General features: G+C 42.1%; 1 protein-coding gene across 1 annotated transcript in view; it reads right to left on the bottom strand.

Annotated features, from left to right (window-relative positions):
• FMNL3 (formin like 3) overlaps window positions 1–20,847 on the bottom strand; it is a 73,522-nt gene extending 52,675 nt beyond the window's left edge. Inside the window, exon 1 of the mRNA XM_058308268.2 lies at window positions 20,793–20,847. The gene's annotated coding sequence lies outside the window, so the exon portion shown is untranslated. The remainder of the gene's footprint in view (window positions 1–20,792) is intronic.
• Window positions 20,848–20,930: the final 83 nt, after the last annotated feature.

Here is a 20,930-nt window from a genome sequence, read left to right as displayed (position 1 = left end):
AGATTCTTGATGATTTGAAAGAGTCAATAGACTTTCTTGATCGTTTGAATGTGGAGGGTGAGTGAATGAAAGAGATTTCTCAAAGTATTTGGTCTGAGCAATTGGAAGGATAGAGTTTTCATTAACTGAAATGGGGAAAGTTATGGCAGGAATAGGTTTGATGAGGAGGAATTGAAAAGGGAAGATCAGGAACAGGGTTTTGGCCATGTTGCATATAATTTTCCTTCCGAATGCTCAAATCAAGGCATTCACTGGATAACTGGATATGTATGAGTCTGGAAGTCCAGGCTGCAAATATAAATTTGGAAATCATCAGTATTTAGATGTTGTTTGATATGGTAATGAATTCCAAAAATAGATATTGGATTATGTTTGTAAGCTGGTCTATACCTAGGCATGATTAAGTTATAATTAGGGCTTTGCTTGGGCCATGTCATTAGGACATTGAGTCCCCACTCACAGATAAAAAGCATGGCAAAGGACAGAGTTGAGGGTTCTTAATGTTGGAGTTTTGATGTTGGAGTTGAGGCTGAAATCTTAAGCTGGAGTCCCGAGAAGTAAGCACACAGAGGAAAAAGAAGCAAGCCCCAGAAAGAGAGGAACCCTGAGTCCAGAAAGAAGCAAGATCCGGGAAGAGAGGAACCCAGGAAGCTTGAACCCTCGCAGCCGTCAGCAGCCATCTTGCTCCAACATGTGAAAATAGACTTTGTTGAGGGAAGTAAATTACGCTCTATGGCCTGGTATCTGTAAGCTCCTACACCAAATAAATACCCTTTATAAAAACCAACCAATTTCTGGTATTTTGCATCAGCACCCCTTTGGCTAATATAGATGCTATTTAAATTCAAGATTTTTGGAAGTCAAGTTTTTTTTTGAGTCAAGTTTCTGTTGTTTACAACTAAAAAGTGGAATCTCTGTCTTTCTAGACCAGTGAAACCCTCTCCCATGAAGTTCAGCCTCTTCCCTCAGCTGGACAATCAATCAACCCATATCTTTTTTTTTTTTTTTTAAGATTTATTTATTTATTTATTTCTCTCCCCTCACGCCCACCCCAGTTGTCTGTTCTTTGTGTCTATTTGCTGCGTCTTCTTCTTTGTCCGTTTCTGTTGTTGTCAGCGACACGTGAATCTGTGTTTCTTTTTGTTGTGTCATCTTGTTGTGTCAGCTCTCCAAGTGTGCGGCACCATTCCTGGGCAGGCTGCACTTTCTTTCGTACTAGGCGGCTCTCCTTACAGGGTACACTCCTTGCGCATGGGGCTCCCCTACTCGGGGGACACCCCTGCGTGGCACAGCACTCCTTGCGCGCATCAGCACTGCGCATGGGCCAGCTCCACACGGGTCAAGGAGGCCCGGGGTTTGAACCATGGACCTACCATTCAGCCCATATCTTACTCCCTCTTCTCTCCCTACCCGAAGCACTCATACTGCCAACTTCTGTAGCACACTCTTCTAGGGCAGAAGGGTTTTAACAAGTTTGAAGACTTCTTACTAGACAAAATATTGAGAATTCAAACAAGAAATATTACACTGGTCATTTATCCCGGGTGCATCTAGCAGAAAGACTCCATAGGTCAGTAAACAGGCATATATTCTCCCTTGTCTTGTCTCTCAGTCCCCAACTTTTTATTTTTGTTTTTCTTTAACCTCCAGATTTATATATTTCAGGGTCTCCTGGGCTCTGCTAGGGTTATTGCTTTCATGTTAACTCCCTGCTCAAATACCTTCAGTGCTTCCCAACTTTCTACAGGATAAAACCAAGGTTTCTTTATCTAGTGTTCAAGGGTCTATATAATTTCCAACCCTTTTGCCTCTGCAACCTGATTTTCCTACCTTACCTGGCTCTACTCTTTCAAATGAACCCTTTGATTCAGCTAGAAAATTCCATCTCCAAACATCAGTTGCTTATTCTCATGTCTTCAGCTTTTTACCTTGTGGTAGACAGAGTAAGGACCACCACTACCACCCAAGATGTCCCATCCTAATCCCCAGAATCTGTGACTATCTTATCTTGTATGGCAAAAGACACTTTGGAGATGTGATTAAGGATCTTAGGATAGGAATATTACCCTAGATTATCCAGATAGCCTCAGTGTAGTCAGGGAGGGAAGAGGGTCAGAGTAAAAGAAGGAGGTATGATGGAAGCAGAAGTCAGAGTGATATGGGGCCAAAGAATATAACAACCTCTAGAAACTGGAAAAAGCAAGGAAACATATTATCCCCTAGAGCCTCCAGCAAGAATACAACCCTGTTGACACCCTGATTTTAGCCCCATAAGACCCGTTTTTGAACTTCTCAGCTCCAGCACTGTAGGCAATAAATTGTGTTAAGTTTGTGGTAATTTGATACAGGAGCGAAAGAAAATGAATACGCTCCTGCTGTGTCCCTGATCGGGCTCCTTACTTCCTTCTACTCCACCTAGCCAAATCCCCACCCAACACTTATTGGGTGCCTATTATTTGTAAGGCATCTGGCTAGATAGAGAAAGATTACAGGGTACAAAGATGAATAAGAGACCCCGTCTCACTTCAAACCAATTCACAATCTGGAGCAAGGGAGGCAAAGTAGAGAGGGGGAGGTTGGACCAAGCTTGAAAGCAAGAAAGGATCATTAGTGTTATGTAGGTTGGTGTCAGCTTTTAAATCCCGTCCTGGAGTTCTCGCAAATTTAAATGATTATAACTCTTATTTTCTCTACTTTTCATTTGGAACTTAATTCAACGTTTACTGAGAGTCTCCTGTCTGGAAGGCACTCTCCTAGGTGCCACAGAGGCTATCCAGATACACAACCTGTGGTTCCTCAACTGACTTCTGTTGTTTCATTTTTTTGTGTCTGTCTTGTCTAGACAGTGGGTTTATTTAAGAAATACATCTCCAGTGCCTACTTTGTTTCAAGTTCTAAGGAAGACTCAATGATGAATAGGTGCCTTTCTTCTTGGTGCTCACAATGGAGCAGAAAAGGCTCTCAGACTCCTGTGTACAAAACAGCTGATGAGTGTTGTAACAGAGGGGTGTACAAAGTGCCACTGGGAGAGCTGGGGGTGGAGCAGTAAAGGAAGGCTTTAAGGAGAAGGGGCTACTTGAGCCAGGACTGAATGAGGAATAGATGTGCCTGATGGAAAAGGGAGAACAGTGTGATGAGAAGGTGATCAGGAAGGGGAAAAGGAAGGAGGGGCAGGACATGTGGAAATGGAGAACTTTGAAAGGGCATCGAGTGTTTGTGCAACGGTAAGAATTTCAGTGAGGCTGAAGTGTAGGGTCTGTAGTGAGAGGACAAGAGAGAAAGCTAGAAAGGCAGGTTGAATTAAGCTCAAGAGGAGTCTTGTGCTCCACTGAAGAGTTTGCCCTTTATTCTGTAAATAAGTCTGTGTCCTCGACAGTTTTTAAGTATGCTCTTTAGAAAGGTGCCTTCAGGAGTACTTGAGAATACAGAGAGGCCTACCGTGATTATGATACAGAGATGATAAGGCGCCGAGCCAAATTGGGGCAGAGGGATGAAGGGAAGTCAAATTGACGAAAGAGATATACTTGAGCTAGAACCAATAAATCTCAGTTACCTACTAGATAATAATAGTGACTAATATTGGTGCAGTGCTTTATAGTTTACAATATTTTTTCACATCCATTATCTGATTTGATCTTTTTTGTCTTTATTTTTTTTAATGTTACATTAAAAAAATATGAGGTCTCCATATATACCCTACCCCCCTCACCCCACTCCTCCTATAACAACCTCCTAATTTGATCTTTTTTTTTTAAAGATTTATTTTTTATTTATTTCTCTCCCCTTCCCCCCTCCATTTGTCTGCTCTCTGTGTGTTCTTCTTTTTTTTTTTAAGATTTATTTATTTCCCTCCCCTTCCCCCCCACCCCAGTTGTCTGTTCTCTGTGTCTATTTGCTGCGTCGTCTTCTTTGTTCGCTTCTGTTATTGTCAGTGGCATGGGAATCCGTGTCTCTTTTTGTTGTGTCATCTTGTGTCAGTTCTCCGTGTGTGCGGCACCATTCCTGGGCAGGCTGCACTTTCTTTCGCGCTGGGCGGCTCTCCTTCCGGGACACACTCCTTGCACATGGGGCTCCCCTACGCAGGGGACACTCCTGCGTGGCATTGCACTCCTTGCATGCATCAGTACTGCACATGGGCCAGCTCCACACGGGTCAGGGAGGCCCGGGGTTTGAACCGCGGACCTCCCATGTGGTAGACAAACATCCTACACATTGGGCCAAGTCCGCTTCCCCTGATTTGATCTTTATAAGAAGCACCATTGGAGGGAGGTATTATCATTATCCTCATTTTATAGGTGAGTAAACAGACTGAAAGAAGTAATATGTCCAAAATCAGAATGGTTAGTAAACAGCGTCCCTGACTGAACCCAGGCCTTGAACTCAGAATCCCCTGCCATTCTGACTCTCTTGTGAAAAGTGAGGGGGTAAAGAAGACTGAAGTGCTGAGGCTGACTTGAGGATGCCCTGCCCTTGGTCTTCAAGGAAGCCCAGAGTCTCTCTTAGGTCGACTACTTCCACCTCCTTACTCAGAGCACTTTCTTCCTCCTGCCCTATCCAGGAAGCTCCTACATTATCCCAAGCCCCCTTTCCTAAAGCCTATAAACACACACACTCTTCCCCCATCTCTTTCCTGGGAAAGGTGTTTGTGTTTGAGGGTGGGGGGATGTAAACACGGATATTTAAATTTTTTTCTTAATAATTTGCCCTTTTACAGATAGAATGTTCTTCTCCTTCCTTTCTGCTAGCAAAACCAACTCATACATTAAAACCTAACTTAGGGGTCACCTCCTTCATGACTTCTCTTGCAAGTCTGATTGAGAACATCTCTGTAAACACATAGCATCCTGAACATATCTCTTTCATGCCATGAAATTTTGAGATTGTGTAAGCTTCTTCAGGACAGGCAGGTATCCCTAGTGTCTAGCAATAGCACCCACTTCATGCCTGGTACGTGCATGTTGAGGAGGTGAAAAGCTTCCCACATTGTCACATTCTCTCCACCCAGCGGAAGCCCCTTTATTCTTTAGCATTCCTCCCAGATACATCTTGGCCACTTAGGGTTCAATGTAGGAAACAGAAACCCTCCTGGTATTTTAAGGATACAAGGAAATAGGTGCTCATAAAATCATTTGAAACCTTTTAGAGGAGCCGGCTCTGGACTGAAACACTAGGAGTGACTGCCAGAACATGGTAGAAGTGCTCTGCCAGCGAAGCTGCTACCTCTGCCACATTCAGAGAGAGCTGGGCACCTTCACTGATGTTTGGGCTTAAGAACAAGTGGCTGCAACTGCAATCAGCGATCCAGAAGCTGTGATCAGGAAACCGCTGCTGCTCTCACTCCGATGCCCCCACCTCTGAATATTTACAAAGCTGGATCACTGCTCTAGAAATACACCATGTCTCAACAACCTTGCTTGCTGGAAGAAATAGCCAAAGTGGCAGGACGACGGCCTTAGTCTCACTTCTGCTTTTCAAATCTTGCCCAGGTACATCTGATTGGCTGCAAGGTATTCTGAGCAATACAGTCCTTAGCTTTTCAACCTCTGCACTATAGAAAAGCACACTAGAAGGTGATGGGAATAGATACTGAATGCTAATCAATCATATCAGCCATAGTTTGTCTGAAAATCCACCCACTGTCTCTAAGATTTTTCTCTTATTGTCTGCAATTGTGTTTCTTCCTCTTTCCCAAGTTCCACTTGCCCAGTGCCCACTCCAGTGACTGTTTTAGTCTTTGGTCTAGTTCCTTTTCCCTCCTTCTTCAGGTTACAGTTTGCCCTTTTCTGTCCACCTCTGTCCTAAGATAATTATCACCAACTGGATAACAGGAAAAGTGAGGGGAGGGGTGTATGATTTTACTTATCACTTGTCTTTTCCCTCTTCTGGAGCCCCAGTTACATCCTGCCCAGTCTCTTCTATTTCCTGTAAGGTCCACAAATAAGAAGTAAGGTAAAGGAGAATGCACTGTATTTGTCATTTTGGGGCAAATGATGTGTAGGGTTAACCAGAGCTTCAATTATATGGAAATTGTCTGCAATACACCTGGAGAGGGCTTTAATGGAAATCCTGGTAATCTTTGCCAGATTTATAAGCTTTTTTGTGTGTTGTGTGCATACATTTTAAATTTATGGCAATAGTAATATGTTATGTATCATTCTGTTTCTTGTTTTCCTCACTGAATGCTTTGTTTTGTAGTTGTTGTTTGTTTTTTTAGGAGGTACCTGGGATTGAACCTGGGACCTTATACATGAGAAGCAGGCGCTCAACCACCGAGCTACACCTGTTCCCCTGAACGCTGTGTTCTTAGGATCTGTCCATGTTGCTATGGGTGGATCTAATTGTCTGCTTCCAAATGTAGCATAGTCCTCCCTAGTGTGCACTGCCATGTGCTTCCTTTCCACTCTCCTAGTTTGGACTTCTAGGTTGCCTCCAACAACCAGACACCACACATAATGCTGCATTGAATATCCTTTTTCACAAGCCATGCTGGGCTTATTTTAGAATTTGTTTGGGCAAACACCCAGACCTGGCTGGAATTGCTAGCTCTTATAATATGTGTGTATGCAATTTGAATAACTAGTGTCAACATGCTCCTTGGAAGTGGCTGCATCATTCTACTCTTCTACTAGCAAAGCATGAAGACTCCTATATCCTCATGTTCCCATCAACATTTTGATATTATCCATCTTTTTCATTCTTACCAGTTTAAAAGATTAAAAATAAATCTAATTGTTTGAATTTGCAGTTTTCTGATTTTCAACTTTATTGAGGCATAATTTACATATAACACAGAGCATCTGTTTCAAATGTACGGTGGATGAGTTCTGACAAATATATACACCTGTGTAACCACTGCCACAATCAATATATTGGACATTTCCATCACTCCTAAAGATTCCTTTGTGCCCCTTTCTAGTGTCCAATTCCAGGTCCAGATGGCCACTGATATGCTTCCTATCACTATTGATTATTAATTATTTTCACCATCTCTATATGTACATGTTAGTTTCCCCCACAGCCCATTCACAGTCATCCATCACTGGAGAAATACTGGAAAAGAGGCAAGACATGGGGAGGGTCAGAATTAGCATTTATTAGTTTATTATACTGTGTAGCTAAATGGAAACTCTACCTAACCTCTCCTAAATGGAGAGTGAGAGGAGGATAAAGGATGGAAAAAGATGAAACTGAATATGATTCACTCATTGGCATAGGAAGTGACGTAAACAGCTCTTTTTTTTTAGTGTGTAGTTAAAAGCAAAGTCTCAGGAGTCAGACTGCCTGGATTGATTTCTCAGCTCCGGCACCCTTGTGATATAATTTTGCACAAATAACTGGAGGTCTTTATTCTATTTTCCTCATCTACAAATGGGAATAATAATAGTATTTACCTCAAAGAACTTATTGAGGAATTAAATACATTCATAGGTGTACAGCATTTAGATCAGTGCCTAGCACAAGGAAGCATTCAATAAATGTGCATTAATGTTAGTTCACACATTCATTCAACAAATATTTATTGTGAGGCTCTAAGGCATCACTTTGATAGACATAGATTTTCTAATGCCAAATAATTATCTCTAATATTAAACAAGACAAATTATGACATTTTTTTCCCTCACAGAGAATGCATTAGTACTATATGACAAGTGCTACACTAAATTTATGCACCAAGTACTATGAGATTACTAAGTATACTTGTAGTTAAGCGGGGGTGTCAAATGCACATTTTTACAGGGGCTGAGTAGGTAATTTAAGTGAGAGAAGTAGGCCAGATATAAGAAAAATGTTAGTAGAGAAGTGAGAACAGAAAGTATTTCACTTTCCTTTTAACTCTTCTACATAATAATACAACCTAAAGTAAAGCAGCAACTTCTGCTTTAACATCATTCATTCAACAAATATTTATTGAGAACCTATTATTTGCCAGGTACTTTCTAGGTGCTAAAGATATAGCCATGAACAAAACAGATGAAAATCTTTGCCTTCATGGTGCTTATATTCTAGTGGGGAGAGACTATAAATATATAGTACATAGAAAATGTTATGTATTATGGGAAAAAGCAAATCAAGGAGAAGACCAGGGAGTGAGGGGATAGAGGACTCACTGAAAAGGTGACATTTGCACAAACACTCAAGGAGCTGGACAAGCAAGCCTTGAGGACATCTAGGCAGATAGAACAGCAAGGAACATGCCTTGCTGAGGAAAGATAATGGAGTAGGAGTAAATTTAATGACTGTGGCTTTTACTGGGAGTGATATGGGAAGCCAACTGTAGGGTTTTGAGCAGAGGATGGGTATGATCTGACATGGGTTTTAACAGGATCTTCCTAGCCCCTTTGTTAAGAGTAGACTCTAAGGGATAAAGACGGAATCAGGGAAAACAAGAGGTATTGCAATAATCCAGGAAAAGAGATGGTATTGGCTTGTATCGTGGTGATTGCATTGAAGGTGGTGAGAAGTAGACAGATTCTGGATATATTTTGAAGATAAAGCCAACAGGATTGCTGGCATGTTAGCTATCGAATGTGAGAAAAAGAGAAGAATTGAAAAATGACTCAAAGATTTTGGCTTGAGCAAATGGAGAGAAAAAGTTGCTTTTAACTGAGATGCAAAGACTAAGGAGAAACAGTTTTAGGGGAAGATGTGGAATTGGATTTTGGCCATGTCAAGTTTGGAATTTAGACATGAAAGTGAAGATGCCAACTAGGCATTTAGAGATAAGTGTCTGCTGGAGTTCAATGGAGGTATTAATTTAGAGATGTGAATGTCTACTGTAGATGGTCATGAGACTGGATGAGAAAACCAGTGAGTATAGTTAGAGAAAAGGCCCAAAGGTCAAACACTGGGGTACTCTAATATAAAGAGGAGGAAACAGCAAAGACTGAGGAGTGGCCTGTGAGATAGAAGAAAAATGCACGGTGTGTGGTACCTGGTAGTCAAGTGAAAACAGTATTTCAAGGAGGCAGAGATGATTAGCTGTGTCAAATGCTGCTGATATTTAAGTAAGCAATAATAGTATAAGGAATAGAAGGGCTTGTGGTGAACTGGAAAGTAGATGTATTCTGCTTAAAGGACTTAATGGGTCAAAAGCTACTCAGCTCCAAACAACAAGAGTCCGGTGTTACCAGAACTTCACTTCTGATTTTTCAAGAGAAGCCAGACATCCAAAATTGTCCTGGAAGAAGTAGGTATATGATCTGATGAGCGTTTTAATTTTTTTTTAGGAGCTAACGGGAATTGAATTCAGAACATCATACATGGGAAGCAGGCACTCAACCACTTGAGCTACATCTGCTCCCCAATGAAAGTTGGTTTTTTGGTTTGTTTGTTTGTTTTTAGGAGGTACTGGGGATTGAACCCGGGACCTTGTACATGGGAAGCAGGTGCTCAACAACTTGAGTTACATCCACTCCCCAGTGATTAGTATTTTAAAACAATCATTCCGGCTAATCTGTGTTAAGTGGATTGTAAGGAACAAGAGTGGCCCCCAGGAAAGAGTTAGGCTCCTGGAATAGAACAAGCTAGGGGACTCACTTCTTCCAGGCTGTCTCCTGATCGGTTCTCCTCTCTCCTCCCCTGGAAAGCATCCCTAATATGCTAAAGCTCTCAAGTCCTCAAGTGTCACATCAGCTGGAACCCAGAAAGGAAACTGGGTAAAGGCATTAGATATATATTACTGCCTAGCAAATTGACCCAAAACTCATTGGCTTGAAACAGACAACAGTGATTACCTTACATAGTTTCTGAGAGTCAGGAATCTGGCAGCGGCTTAGTGGGTGCTTCTGGCTCAGGGTCTCTCAGGAGATTACAGTCAAGCTGTTGGTAGGGGCTGTAGCCATCTGAAGCCTTGACTGTACTCAAGATACCTCAATCACATGGCTTTTGGCAGAGGACCTCAGTTTCTAGCCACATGGGCCTTTCCACAGGGCTGCTAGAGTGTCCTTATGACAGGGCAGCTGGCTGTGAGTGATCCGAGAGAGCAAAGAAGCCACAATGCTTTTTATGTCCCAGTCTCCAAAGTTGCACATCATAGTATCTACTTCATTCTATCTATTAGAAGCAAGACACTAAGTTCTGCCTGCATTTAAGGGGAGGGGAACTAGGCTCCACTTCTTGAAGGTAGACGTATCAAATAATTTGTGGATCTAATTAGAAACCATCACAGTAAGGAAAGGAAAAAAGGCATGCTGAAGCCTTAAGAATGAAGACAACATTGGCAACATCAGTTGTGACTGCAGGCAGGGAGTCAGTGCAGTAAGGGATGAGTAGATGAATGTAGTGCTTTCTCTAGCTGTTCTTCACATGATAGATGCAGGACAGAAAGTAGCCGAGGAAGCTGGCTGTTTTAATTTGCTAGGCTGCCAATATACAATATAACAGAAAGAGGCTGACTTTTACAATGGGGATTTATTAGCTTACAAGCTTAAATTCTGAGTCCATGAAATGTCCAAATCAAGACATCAGCAGGTGATGCTTTGTCTCTAAAGACTGGCTGCCGGCAATCCTGGACTCCTCTGTTACATGGCAAGGTACATAGCAGCATATGCCGGTCTCTCCCTTCTCTTCTGGGTTTCCTGGCTTTCAGCTTCTTGCTTCTGTGGCTTTCTCTCCTACTCTTTCTGAATTATATTCTCTTATAAAGGGTTCCATTAAGAAGATTAAGAGGAGCAGATATAACTCAAGTGATTGAGTGTCTGCTTCCCATGTATGAGGTCCAAGATTTGATCCTAGTACCTCCTAAAAACAAAACAAACAAACATAAAAGAGGATTAATATCCACCCTGGACTATGCCTTAACTGAAGTAAACTAATCAAAAGGTCCTACTTACAATGGGTTTACTTCAACAGGAATAGATTAGCTTTAAGAATGTATTTTTCTGGGGGCCATACAGCTTTAAACTGTCACACTGGCCAAGTGCTTGGGGCTTGAAAATAGTGATAGGATAGAGGAGGATAAGGATTCAGAGGAGTATAATTACTGAAGTAATTGATCTGAAGCTCAGACTGAAACTCTACCATGATAAAGGAAAGAGCTAACTACTTCTTAGAATGAAGTATCCATAATAACTTTTTAGGGAAACTAACTCAACCTATTTGTGTTCAGGTTTTTCACCTGTAAAATGGGATTCATAATGTCTGCAGTACCTTCCCCACTGGGTTTTTAGGCAGATAAAGTGAAATAATAGATGGGAAATTACCTTGAAAAACAAAATGTTCTTCTAATGCTGTTCTTGTCATCATTGCTGACATTGTTTAAAAATATTGCAAACTAGAATTTTTAATCTATTTCTCCCTCCAGTCTTCAGTAATAATTGCCCATAATACTGGGATAGGAAAAAGAAATCTCAATTCTCTTCACTCCTTTCCTTCAGATTTTGATGGATATGCAAATGAAATCTGGGAAGTGAAAAGGCTCCTTCAGAATCTTAGAGTGTTAAATATGAGCACACGCACATTTATCCGTGATAGTGAAGATTTTAATATGCTTCATTCTGGTAGCTGCTTGTTCTCATAACCACTGGAAAGAACAAGGTCAGTGGGTTGGAGGTCCGAGGGAGTTCGGGTTATAGAGGTATCTAAGAAAAGGTGTGAGATAGAGCAGCGGAACTTCAGGGGAGCCATGTTTATCCCCTTGTTAGGGAACCACGCTGGCTTCTTTAAAGTTTAGACTGGAGCCCCAAACCATCCAATGCTGTTCTCTCTGTCCTTGTCCTAGGCTCAGGAAGTCATGCCCTCCTGCCAGGCTTCTGGAATGCAGAATTTTTTGCAGTCTTCACACCTTCCTCCCAACCTTCAAGCCTCTTACTCTCCCTGCCCCCTGCAGTCTTTAAACTCCAGCACAATTAACATTTTCTCTTAAAGATTTTGTTTGTTTTTAAAAAGTCAATTGGATATGGCTCAACTGATAGAGTTTCCGCCTACCATATCGGAGGTCCAGGATTTGATACCCAGAGCCTCCTGGCCCGTGTGGTGAGCTGGCCCACGTGCAGTGCTGCCGCACGTGAGGAGTGCCCTGCTGTGCAAGAATGCCCCCCGCATAGGGTGCCCTACGTGCAAGCAGTGCGCCACACAAGGAGAGCCTCCCTGTGCGAAAAACGCAGCCTGCCCAGGAGTGGCGCCGCACACATGGAGAGCTGACGGAGCAAGATGACACAACAAAAAGAGTCACAGATTCCCAGTGCTGCCTGACAAGAATACAAGTGGACACAGAAGAACAAACAGTGACTGGACACAGCAGACAGCAGACAACTTGGGGGCGGAGGGGGGAGAGATAAATAAAAATAAATCTTTAAAAAAAATGTCAATTGGGAAGCAGATGTAGCTAAAGTTGATTGGGCTCCCACCTACCACATGGGAGCTTTGTGGTTCTGTTCCCCGTACCTCCTAAAGTGTGGCAAGCTGACACAACAAGATGATGCAACAAGTGACATGAAGAAAAACATGACAGACACAACAAAAGCAGGGAGCAGAGGTTCCTGGTGGCTCCTAAAGATGACGAGCAGGACAATGAGCTGGCACGGCGAGCTGATATGAAAAGATGATGCAAGAAGAGGAAAAACGTATCGAAAGATGCAACAAAAGAGGGCACGGAGGTGGCTTAAGCAATTAGGCTCCTCCCTCCCATGTCAGAGGTCTTGGATTGGGTTCCCAGTGCCTCCTAAAGAAACAAAGAAGACAAAGGAGATGAATAGACACAACAAGTGCAAACATCAAGGGGGTAGGGAGAGAGAAATAAATAAATCTTTTTTTAAAAGTCACAATATTACATTCATACCAATTGTACACTGACGGGTAGTATAGCAAAATGACTTAAGAGAATGGAACCAGAACCAGACACAGAGCTCAAATTGAGGCTCTGTGACCCTAGGCAAATTAAACTGTTCGAGCCTTAGTTTCCTCATCAGTAATGTAATAACTATTCCTGCCTCATGGGAAGGTGTGAGGATCAAATGAGATAAAACATGTAAAGCATTTTGAACACAATATAGGATATAGTAAGCAGGCTGCGTTATATTAGCTAGTAGTATTGCAGGGAAAAAGGAAAATAAGCAACCTGTTATCACAAGGTTTTTACTTCCTTGTTACCAGAAAAAAGGTAACGAAGACAAAGATGAGGAAGTTACAAAACTTAAGAGATCTTTCAAAAGTCTTAGTTTTGTTTTTTGGTCATTAGTCACATCTATGCTCTTAGAAATAACTGGAAACCCAGCAGAATTTTCCTCCAGTTTTCTTTGGGAGGAGCTCACCAAACTTGCTCCTCTCCTGTGATCTTCCCTGACTCCCTCCACCTCCGTTCTGGACTAGCCATCCTGGTTTGCCTGGGACTGTCCAGTTCTAGCTCTGGGTTTTAGCACTCAAAGTTCTATGTCCCTGAGAACTCCTCAGACCCAGGCAAACCCAAAGGATGATCACCCTACATGTTGTTCCTTAATGTGAGGCTGGACATACACTTGCTAAGGATCTTCAGAGTAGACTGGGTGATAGCCATTTCTCTGAGCCCTCTCCTAAATAGGAACACTTCCTCTGGGCATTTCTTGAGAGTATTTCTATGGTTTCTGAAAACTAGGCTCCAGGCTCCCATGGGAGGAGTTGGCTTCAATATCCTTTACTTTAGTGGATAGAATAGGAACCTATGGTCTGAAAGAAGAGTAGACAGTAATGTGGACAAATAAAGAAACAAGAAAAAAGACCAATTTAGGAATCTTGTGAGTTTAAATTTTACAACCCTGTAAAAGGATCTCAAGTACAATGCCTATCAACCTTTCATGCAATGGGCACTCCAAATAGGTCACCTATAATTAGCTGCCTAAGATAACATTTATTTTGAGATCTACCCCTTTGTTTGTCCCCTTTCTATTTTTCCCCATCAATAAGTTAGTTGGCTATTTTTTTACTTGCCTCGGGGTACAGGCAGCAAGTAGGATAGGATAGGTGGGCATTCACCTTGTGTCTTGGCCAGAAATAAAAAGGGAGGATTTTCACCAAACTAAAAAGAGTTTCCCTACCCTAGACTGGAGGGGAGAGTGAGGGGTAGGTCTGTAGGGTTCGGAAAGCAGAGGGTTTCTGGGCCAAACTCAAATACATTCAGGAGGCTAATGGGAATGGTACAGGGTTTACCCTGCCTGCTTCACCCTTTCATGTTATCCACCTTCCTAAATCAGATTTCATCAACACACTCACTCAAAACATTGCACTTAACATATAACTAAAATAAGTAGGGATTTAAAAATATTGAATATTTTATTTTGTTTCTATTTGAAGTTTGGGGAAAAAAAGTACAGAGAAAAATAGTAATGCCCATGTGCCTACTGCTCAGAATTAACAAATGTTAAGATTTTCTTACTTTTCCGTCATATAATTTCTCCTAAAAAATAGGATACCTTAGATATGTTGAAGCTTCCCTTCCCTTTTATCATTTACCTCCTTTCCTCCCCAGAGGCACCTGTTATCATAAATCTAGTTTTTATACAGTCCAAGTTTTTAAAAACTTTGCTGCATATTTATTGATAAATCAAATATATTCTGATTCTGGTTGTTATTTAAAATTTACAAAAATGACATCATATTTCATATAACATTATGTAATTTGTTTTTACTCAACACTGGGCTAAAGATGTGTCCATGTTGATACACATAGGTCTAATGCATTTGTTGAACAGCTGCATGTTTTTTGCAATGTATACATCTGTTTCTCAATATTTTTTAAAAAATTTATTTATCTCCCCCATTGCTGTCGCTTGTGCTTGCTCTCTGCTCTCTGTCCATTTGCTGCGCCTTCTTCTGTATCTGCTTATCTTCTGTTCTTGTTTTCTCTTTAGGAGGCACCGGTAACCAATCCTGGGACCTTCCAATGTGGGAGAGAGACACTCAATTTCTTGACCCACCTAAGCTGCTTGGTTTGTTGTGTCTCTCACTGTCTCTCCTCTGTGTCTCTTTTTTGTTGCGTCATCTTGTTGCATCAGTTCTCTGCATGGGCCAGCTCGCTTTCATCCAAGAACGGAACCCAGGACCCTCCATATAGTAGATAGGAACCCGATTGCTTGAGCCACATCTGCTTCCCTGTTTCTCAGTCTTTTAAAAATTATCTCCTCCCATGGAGAAACATTAAATTAATTATGATTAATTTAATTAATCAAAAATTTAATTCTAATTTAATTTAATTGATCCCTAATGAGAGAAATTAAATACTAAGAAATAGGATTTTGTGGGGTAAGGTTAAGCTAGGATTAAGGTTTTTGGCACCCCAAAAACTGATTTTCATCCCTTGGGGGTGTTAGCATCATTGTTGAGAAAGCGTTGTGTAAATATACCACAGTTTATTTCCCAATCCATGGGCTTTTTGGTTGTTTCTAACGTTATTTCAAAAAATGCTGCAACAAAAAACCTTAGGTCTGTATCCTCACATATATGAACTAAAAGATATACCTAGAAGTCATGCAGTTTGCTCATGTTCAGCTTTCCTAGATCTTGCCAAATTATTCTCCAAAGTGGTTATACTAATTTTCTATTCCACCAGTAGTGTATGATCTCCCACTTTTTCACTCCCTCACTAATGTTGGAATTGTCAGACTTTTTGAATTTGCCACTCTTATGTGAAATGTTGCTTCAATTTGCATCTTCCTGATTAGTAGTTAAGATTGAACATGATTTCATGTGTTTTCTGGCCATTTGGATTTTTTCCTCCTTAAATTGGCTACTTATATCCTTTGCCCATTTGTCCATTTGTTTTTGGTCTTTGTCCTATTGATTTGCAGGAGGAACACTGTTCCAGGTTTCTATGCCACGCTAAACTTTGCGAGAAAAAACGACCATTTTTTTAGGTTCATTGGTTCTATGAGGGATTTGGACAGACACAGGAGGGCATCAGCTGGACAGACTCAAATGGCAGGGGTGATGCAAATGAAGGCTGGACTAAACTTAATGCTCCTTCATTCACATGTGCAGCACCTGGGCTGGGATAGCAAACCCTAGGTTCAGCTGGGACTGTTGACAAGAACACCTACACGTGTCCTCTTGAATAACTTAGGCTCATAGGCTGGTGGGTGGGTCCTGAGAAAGAGTATCTCAAGAGGGGATATCCCAAGAGCAAGTGTTCCAAGCAATCCAGGCAGAAGTTTCATGGGTTTTATGACCTAGCCTTAGAAGTCACATCAACTCCTAAAAGAAAGCATCACTTCCTCCTTACTCTGAGAGCTGAAGCAGGCAAACTCAAAGGGTGCCCAGATTCAAGAGGAGAGGACATGGACTCAAACTCTTGATGGGAACAGTGTCAAAACATTTGAGGTCATATTTTTAAAACTACCTTAAACAGTTTTCACTTCCAGAAATATGCTTCTACCCATTTTGGGGAAACATTTAGTCTTTCCAGTGTTTTATTTTTCCAGTTTGATAGACATAGGTATAAGAAGTATCTTATATTCTTTTAATGCTACCATATTAAAAAAAAATGTCCAAAACAGAATTTTTCCTTCCTGCAGCCTTCCCCATCTCAGTTGATGGTAATTACCCAATTCCAGGTGTAGTGGTTTTAAACATGTCTGCAAATTTCTTGAGATCCCACCCTTCAAAAGGTGTAGACTAATTCTCCACGCCTTAAAAGTATTTACTGCTAAGTGTTTTACTTCTAAGAATTGGAAGGTGGTCAGAACAGGCTGCTCTTAAGGTGTGTGGGACTCTAGGCAAACATGTTTTTGTGGGTCCTCTATTTAAACAATTTGTTTTAAAAATGATTAAATTCTTACATGTTACCTAAATCACAAGCAACCAAAGAAAAAAAGTAGATAAATGAGACTTCATCAAAATGAAAAGCTTTTGTGCTTGTTTTACTTTCCTAGGCTGTTCCAACAAATACCATGAAATGGATCAGCTTAAACAATGGGAATTGATTCACTCATGCTTTGAAGGTGGGAAAAAGTTCCAATCAAGTTATCATCCAGGTAATGCTTTCTTCCCAGTCTGGCGTTCTGGGATTGCTGATGATTCTTGGCTCCACTGTCATATGGCAAGGCACATGGCGGCATCTCCTGGTGTCTTCCTTCTCTTCCAGGTTCCATTCCATCTTCTTGCTTCCTGTGGTTTTATCTCTGAGTCAGAGATAAAGCATATGTCAGGTGCTTATTTATCACTGTATATCTTCTTTGGAGAAATGGTTATTTGAAACATTTGCCCATTTTTAAAAAAGGCATTCATTCTCTTATAAAGGACTCTAGTGATAGGATTAAGACCCATCCTGATTGATGTGCGCCATACCTTAACTGAAGTAACCTAATCAAGAGGTCCTGCTTGCAATGGGTTCACACCCACAGGAATGGATTGATTTAAGAACATGTTTTTCTGGGGTATATACAGCTTCAAACCACCACAGCTTCAAAGGCTCACCAATAAAGTGAACAAAAAAAAAAACATGGAATGGGAGAAAATATTTGCAAATCAAATATCTGAGAAGTATCCAGAAAATAAAAAGAAGCCTTACAAGTCAACAATAAAAAGACAAAACTCAATTTTTAAAAATGGGCAAACATTTTGAATAGCCATTTCTCCAAAGAAGATATACAGTGATAAATAAGCATCTGATAAGATGCTCAGCAGCATTAGTTATCACAGAAATGCAAATCAAAACCAAAATGAGTTACCGCTTCACACTCACTTGGATATAATAAAAGACATGAATAACAATTTTTTTTTTTTAAATATTTATTTATTGGCTGCGGACTTGGCCCAGTGGTTAGGGTGTCCGTCTACCACATGGGAGGTCCGCGGTTCAAACCCCCGGCCTCCTTGACCCGTGTGCAGCTGGCCCATGTGCAGTGCTGATGCGCGCAAGGAGTGCCCTGCCACGCAGGGGTGTCCCCCGCGTAGGGGAGCCCCACGTGCAAGGAGTGTGGCCCATAAGGAAAGCCGCCCAGCACGAAGGAAAGTGTAGCCTGCCCAGGAATGGTGCCGCACATACGGAGCGCTGACACAACAAGATGATGCAACAAAAAGGAACACAGATTCCAGTGCGGCTTACAACAACAGAAGCAGACAAAGAAGACGCAGCAAATAGACACAGAGAACAGACAACCGGTGTGGGGGGGGGGGGGGGGAGGGGAGAGAAATAAATAAATCTTAAAAAAACAAAACTATAAAAAAATAAAAAATAAAAGATTTATTTTATTTATTTCTCTCCCCTTCCGCCACCCCATTGTCTGTTCTCTGTGTCTATTTGCTCTGTGTTCTTTTTTGTCCGCTTCTGTTGCTGTCAGCGGCACGGGAATCTGTGTTTCTTTTTGTTGCGTCATCTTGTTGTGTCAGCTCTCTGTGTGGGTAGCGCCATTCTTAGGCAGGCTGCACTTTATTTCTCGCTGGGCGGCTCTCCTTATAGGGTGCGCTCCTTGCATGTGGGGCTCCCCTACGCAGGGGCACCCCTGCGTGGCAGGGCACTCCTTGCGCGCATCAGCGCTGTGCATGGGCCAGCTCCACACGGGTCGAGGAGGCTGGGGGTTTGAACTGTGGACCTCCCATGTGGTAGACAGACTCCCTAACCACTGGGCCAAGTCCGCTTCCGTGAGTAACAAATATTGACAAGGATATGGAAAAGTTGGAACCCACATACATTTTTTTGGTGGGAATGTGAAATAGTGTAGCAACTGCTTTGGCAGATAGCTTAGTAGTTCCTCAAAAGGGCAGTGATCTTTGTGTTTTGTTCATTGATGTATCCACAGGTGCCTAATAAAACAATGTCTGGCACATAGTAGACCCTCAAAGAATGAATAACTTATGACTGTCAATAGTATGCAGGTCAAACTGTCAGCAACCTATTTTCCTAGGCAGGGAGCTACATAATTAACCTAACACAGGCGTTCTTAATAGAGGGACCGTGAGCTTGAATTAAAATTCAAAGAAACATTATTCTTGTGGGGATGTGTTGGTACAGGTGTGATATGTTTATTAAATTATACACAATATAGTGTGGACTTAGTATGGGGGTCAGTGGTTTTCACCTGACTGGCAAAGAGGTCCATCGGACAAACACAGTTAAGAACCCCTCACCTAACAAAGGGTTTCTTTTTTTAAAAAAAAATTTTTTTATTTCTCTCCTCTTCCCCCCCCCGCCCCGGTGTCTGTTCTCTGTGTCCATTTGCTATGTGTTCTTCTTTTTGTCCGCTTCTGCTGTTGTCAGTGGCACGGGAATCTGTGTCTCTTTTTGTTGCATCATCTTGTTGTGTCAGTTCTCCGTGTGTGCGGCACCATTCCTGGGCTGGCTGAAATTTCTTTCACGCTGGGCGGCTCTTCTTATGGGGCACACTCCTTGCATGTGGGGCTCCCCTAAGTGGGAGACACCCCTGCATGGCAGGTTACTCCTTGCGCACAGCAGCACTGTGCGTGGGCCAGCTCATCACTGGTCAAAGAGGCCTGGGGTTTGAACCGCGGACCTCCCATGTGGTAGACGGACGCCCTATCCACTGGGCCAAGTCCACTTCCACAAAGGGTTTCTTGTGCCTTAATTATGGCATGGAAACAAACCTGTTATGTCTGAAAGAGCCACACTAGTCCAAAGATAATAACTTCTGCAGCAACCTGTGTGGATTCGTGAGTAGGAAACAGATGAAGTCCTGTTCCCCAGCACTTTGGACTCAGAATTGTGGCAGAAACTGGGGTGGGGAAAAGAACTGAGAATGTATTTTCTCCCACCCTGGTGGGACAGATATCAGAGTGAAAATTACTTCACATTACAGAAAATAAATTTTTTTGTTGCCAACCTGAGCTTGTGTTTTGAGAAACTACCTGCACATTTGCATACTTGACTGAAAAGCTATGTATTCTATCTTTACAGAAAGTAATTTCTTAAATCCTGGATTCTGATCTAATTTCCACTGATCAGATGCTTACTCTAAATACCTTCCCTGATTTTGCCAAAGACTTTTGCATCCATGGGCCTAAGTCCTCATCTGTAAAACAAAGGAACAAGGGTGGATCTGTTTTGTGAGTCCTGAAACATATATAATTTGCAGGACTCTAAGAAAACAAAATTATTAATACAAAATTGTGTAATAAAATGAATATTTATTTAGAATGAGAAAAGAAAGTATTACAGATTTTCCAATGCTAACAAAACCCAAATGTCAAAAATCCAGAAAAAGAACATTAACTACCTGACAACCACTAAATCCTTTAGTTGCTTTATTTTTTAGTTGCATACTCTTTGATTGCCACTTAGGACTGTTTTTATTTTTATAGAGATATTAGAAAGATAAATCAGTTTAAAAAAAAGTATTTTTATATTTACTGATAGTTCGGAAATTTCTTTTCACTTTCGTTAACTCCTAAGGGGTAATGCCACATCTACAACTTCCTCTGAAGTTCTTGCACAAGCTGTGCTCCTTTGCTGAGGACAAGACCTGGGAGGAAAACTCCAGCCGTTTGCTCTCCCTTGGCTGGTCTCCACGGAAGACGCCAGGGCAGCTCGGCCAGGTCGCCGCCGCCCTCGTCCCCTCTCCCACCCACCCCACCCACTATGACTATGGCTATGCTGACCCCGCCCGCTTGGCTTGCATGGTGACCTCCGGGTTGGGGTTCACGGGTCTGAATAAGGACTGGAGCTGCTGTTTCTTCCTCGCCCTCCTGGAGGCTCGCCGAGCCTTCAAAGGGCCTCTGAAGCGTGACCTCCGCTAGAGAGTCAGAGTAAATCTATGGGTGCGCTTTTCAAGGTATCCTTCTCTGAATATCAGTCCCTCTCTAACATTCCACGAGAAGCCTAAAACCCGAACTCTGGGACTTCGCAGTTATGGGGGCGGTCCATCTCTTACCAGTTGTCTCGCCGGAACCCGCCTCTTCTGACTTCGCCCGCTAGGGGCGGTCGGGGATAGTGAGCCTTCCTTATTGTGGGGGGAAGTAGGCGGAGACCTTTATTACGACGCCGATTGGTGGCTAGAGTCTTGACCGAC

Source organism: Dasypus novemcinctus, chromosome 12, assembly GCF_030445035.2.
Source record: "Dasypus novemcinctus isolate mDasNov1 chromosome 12, mDasNov1.1.hap2, whole genome shotgun sequence".
NCBI lineage: Eukaryota > Metazoa > Chordata > Mammalia > Cingulata > Dasypodidae > Dasypus > Dasypus novemcinctus.
This window is presented reverse-complemented; position numbering and strand designations above follow the sequence as displayed.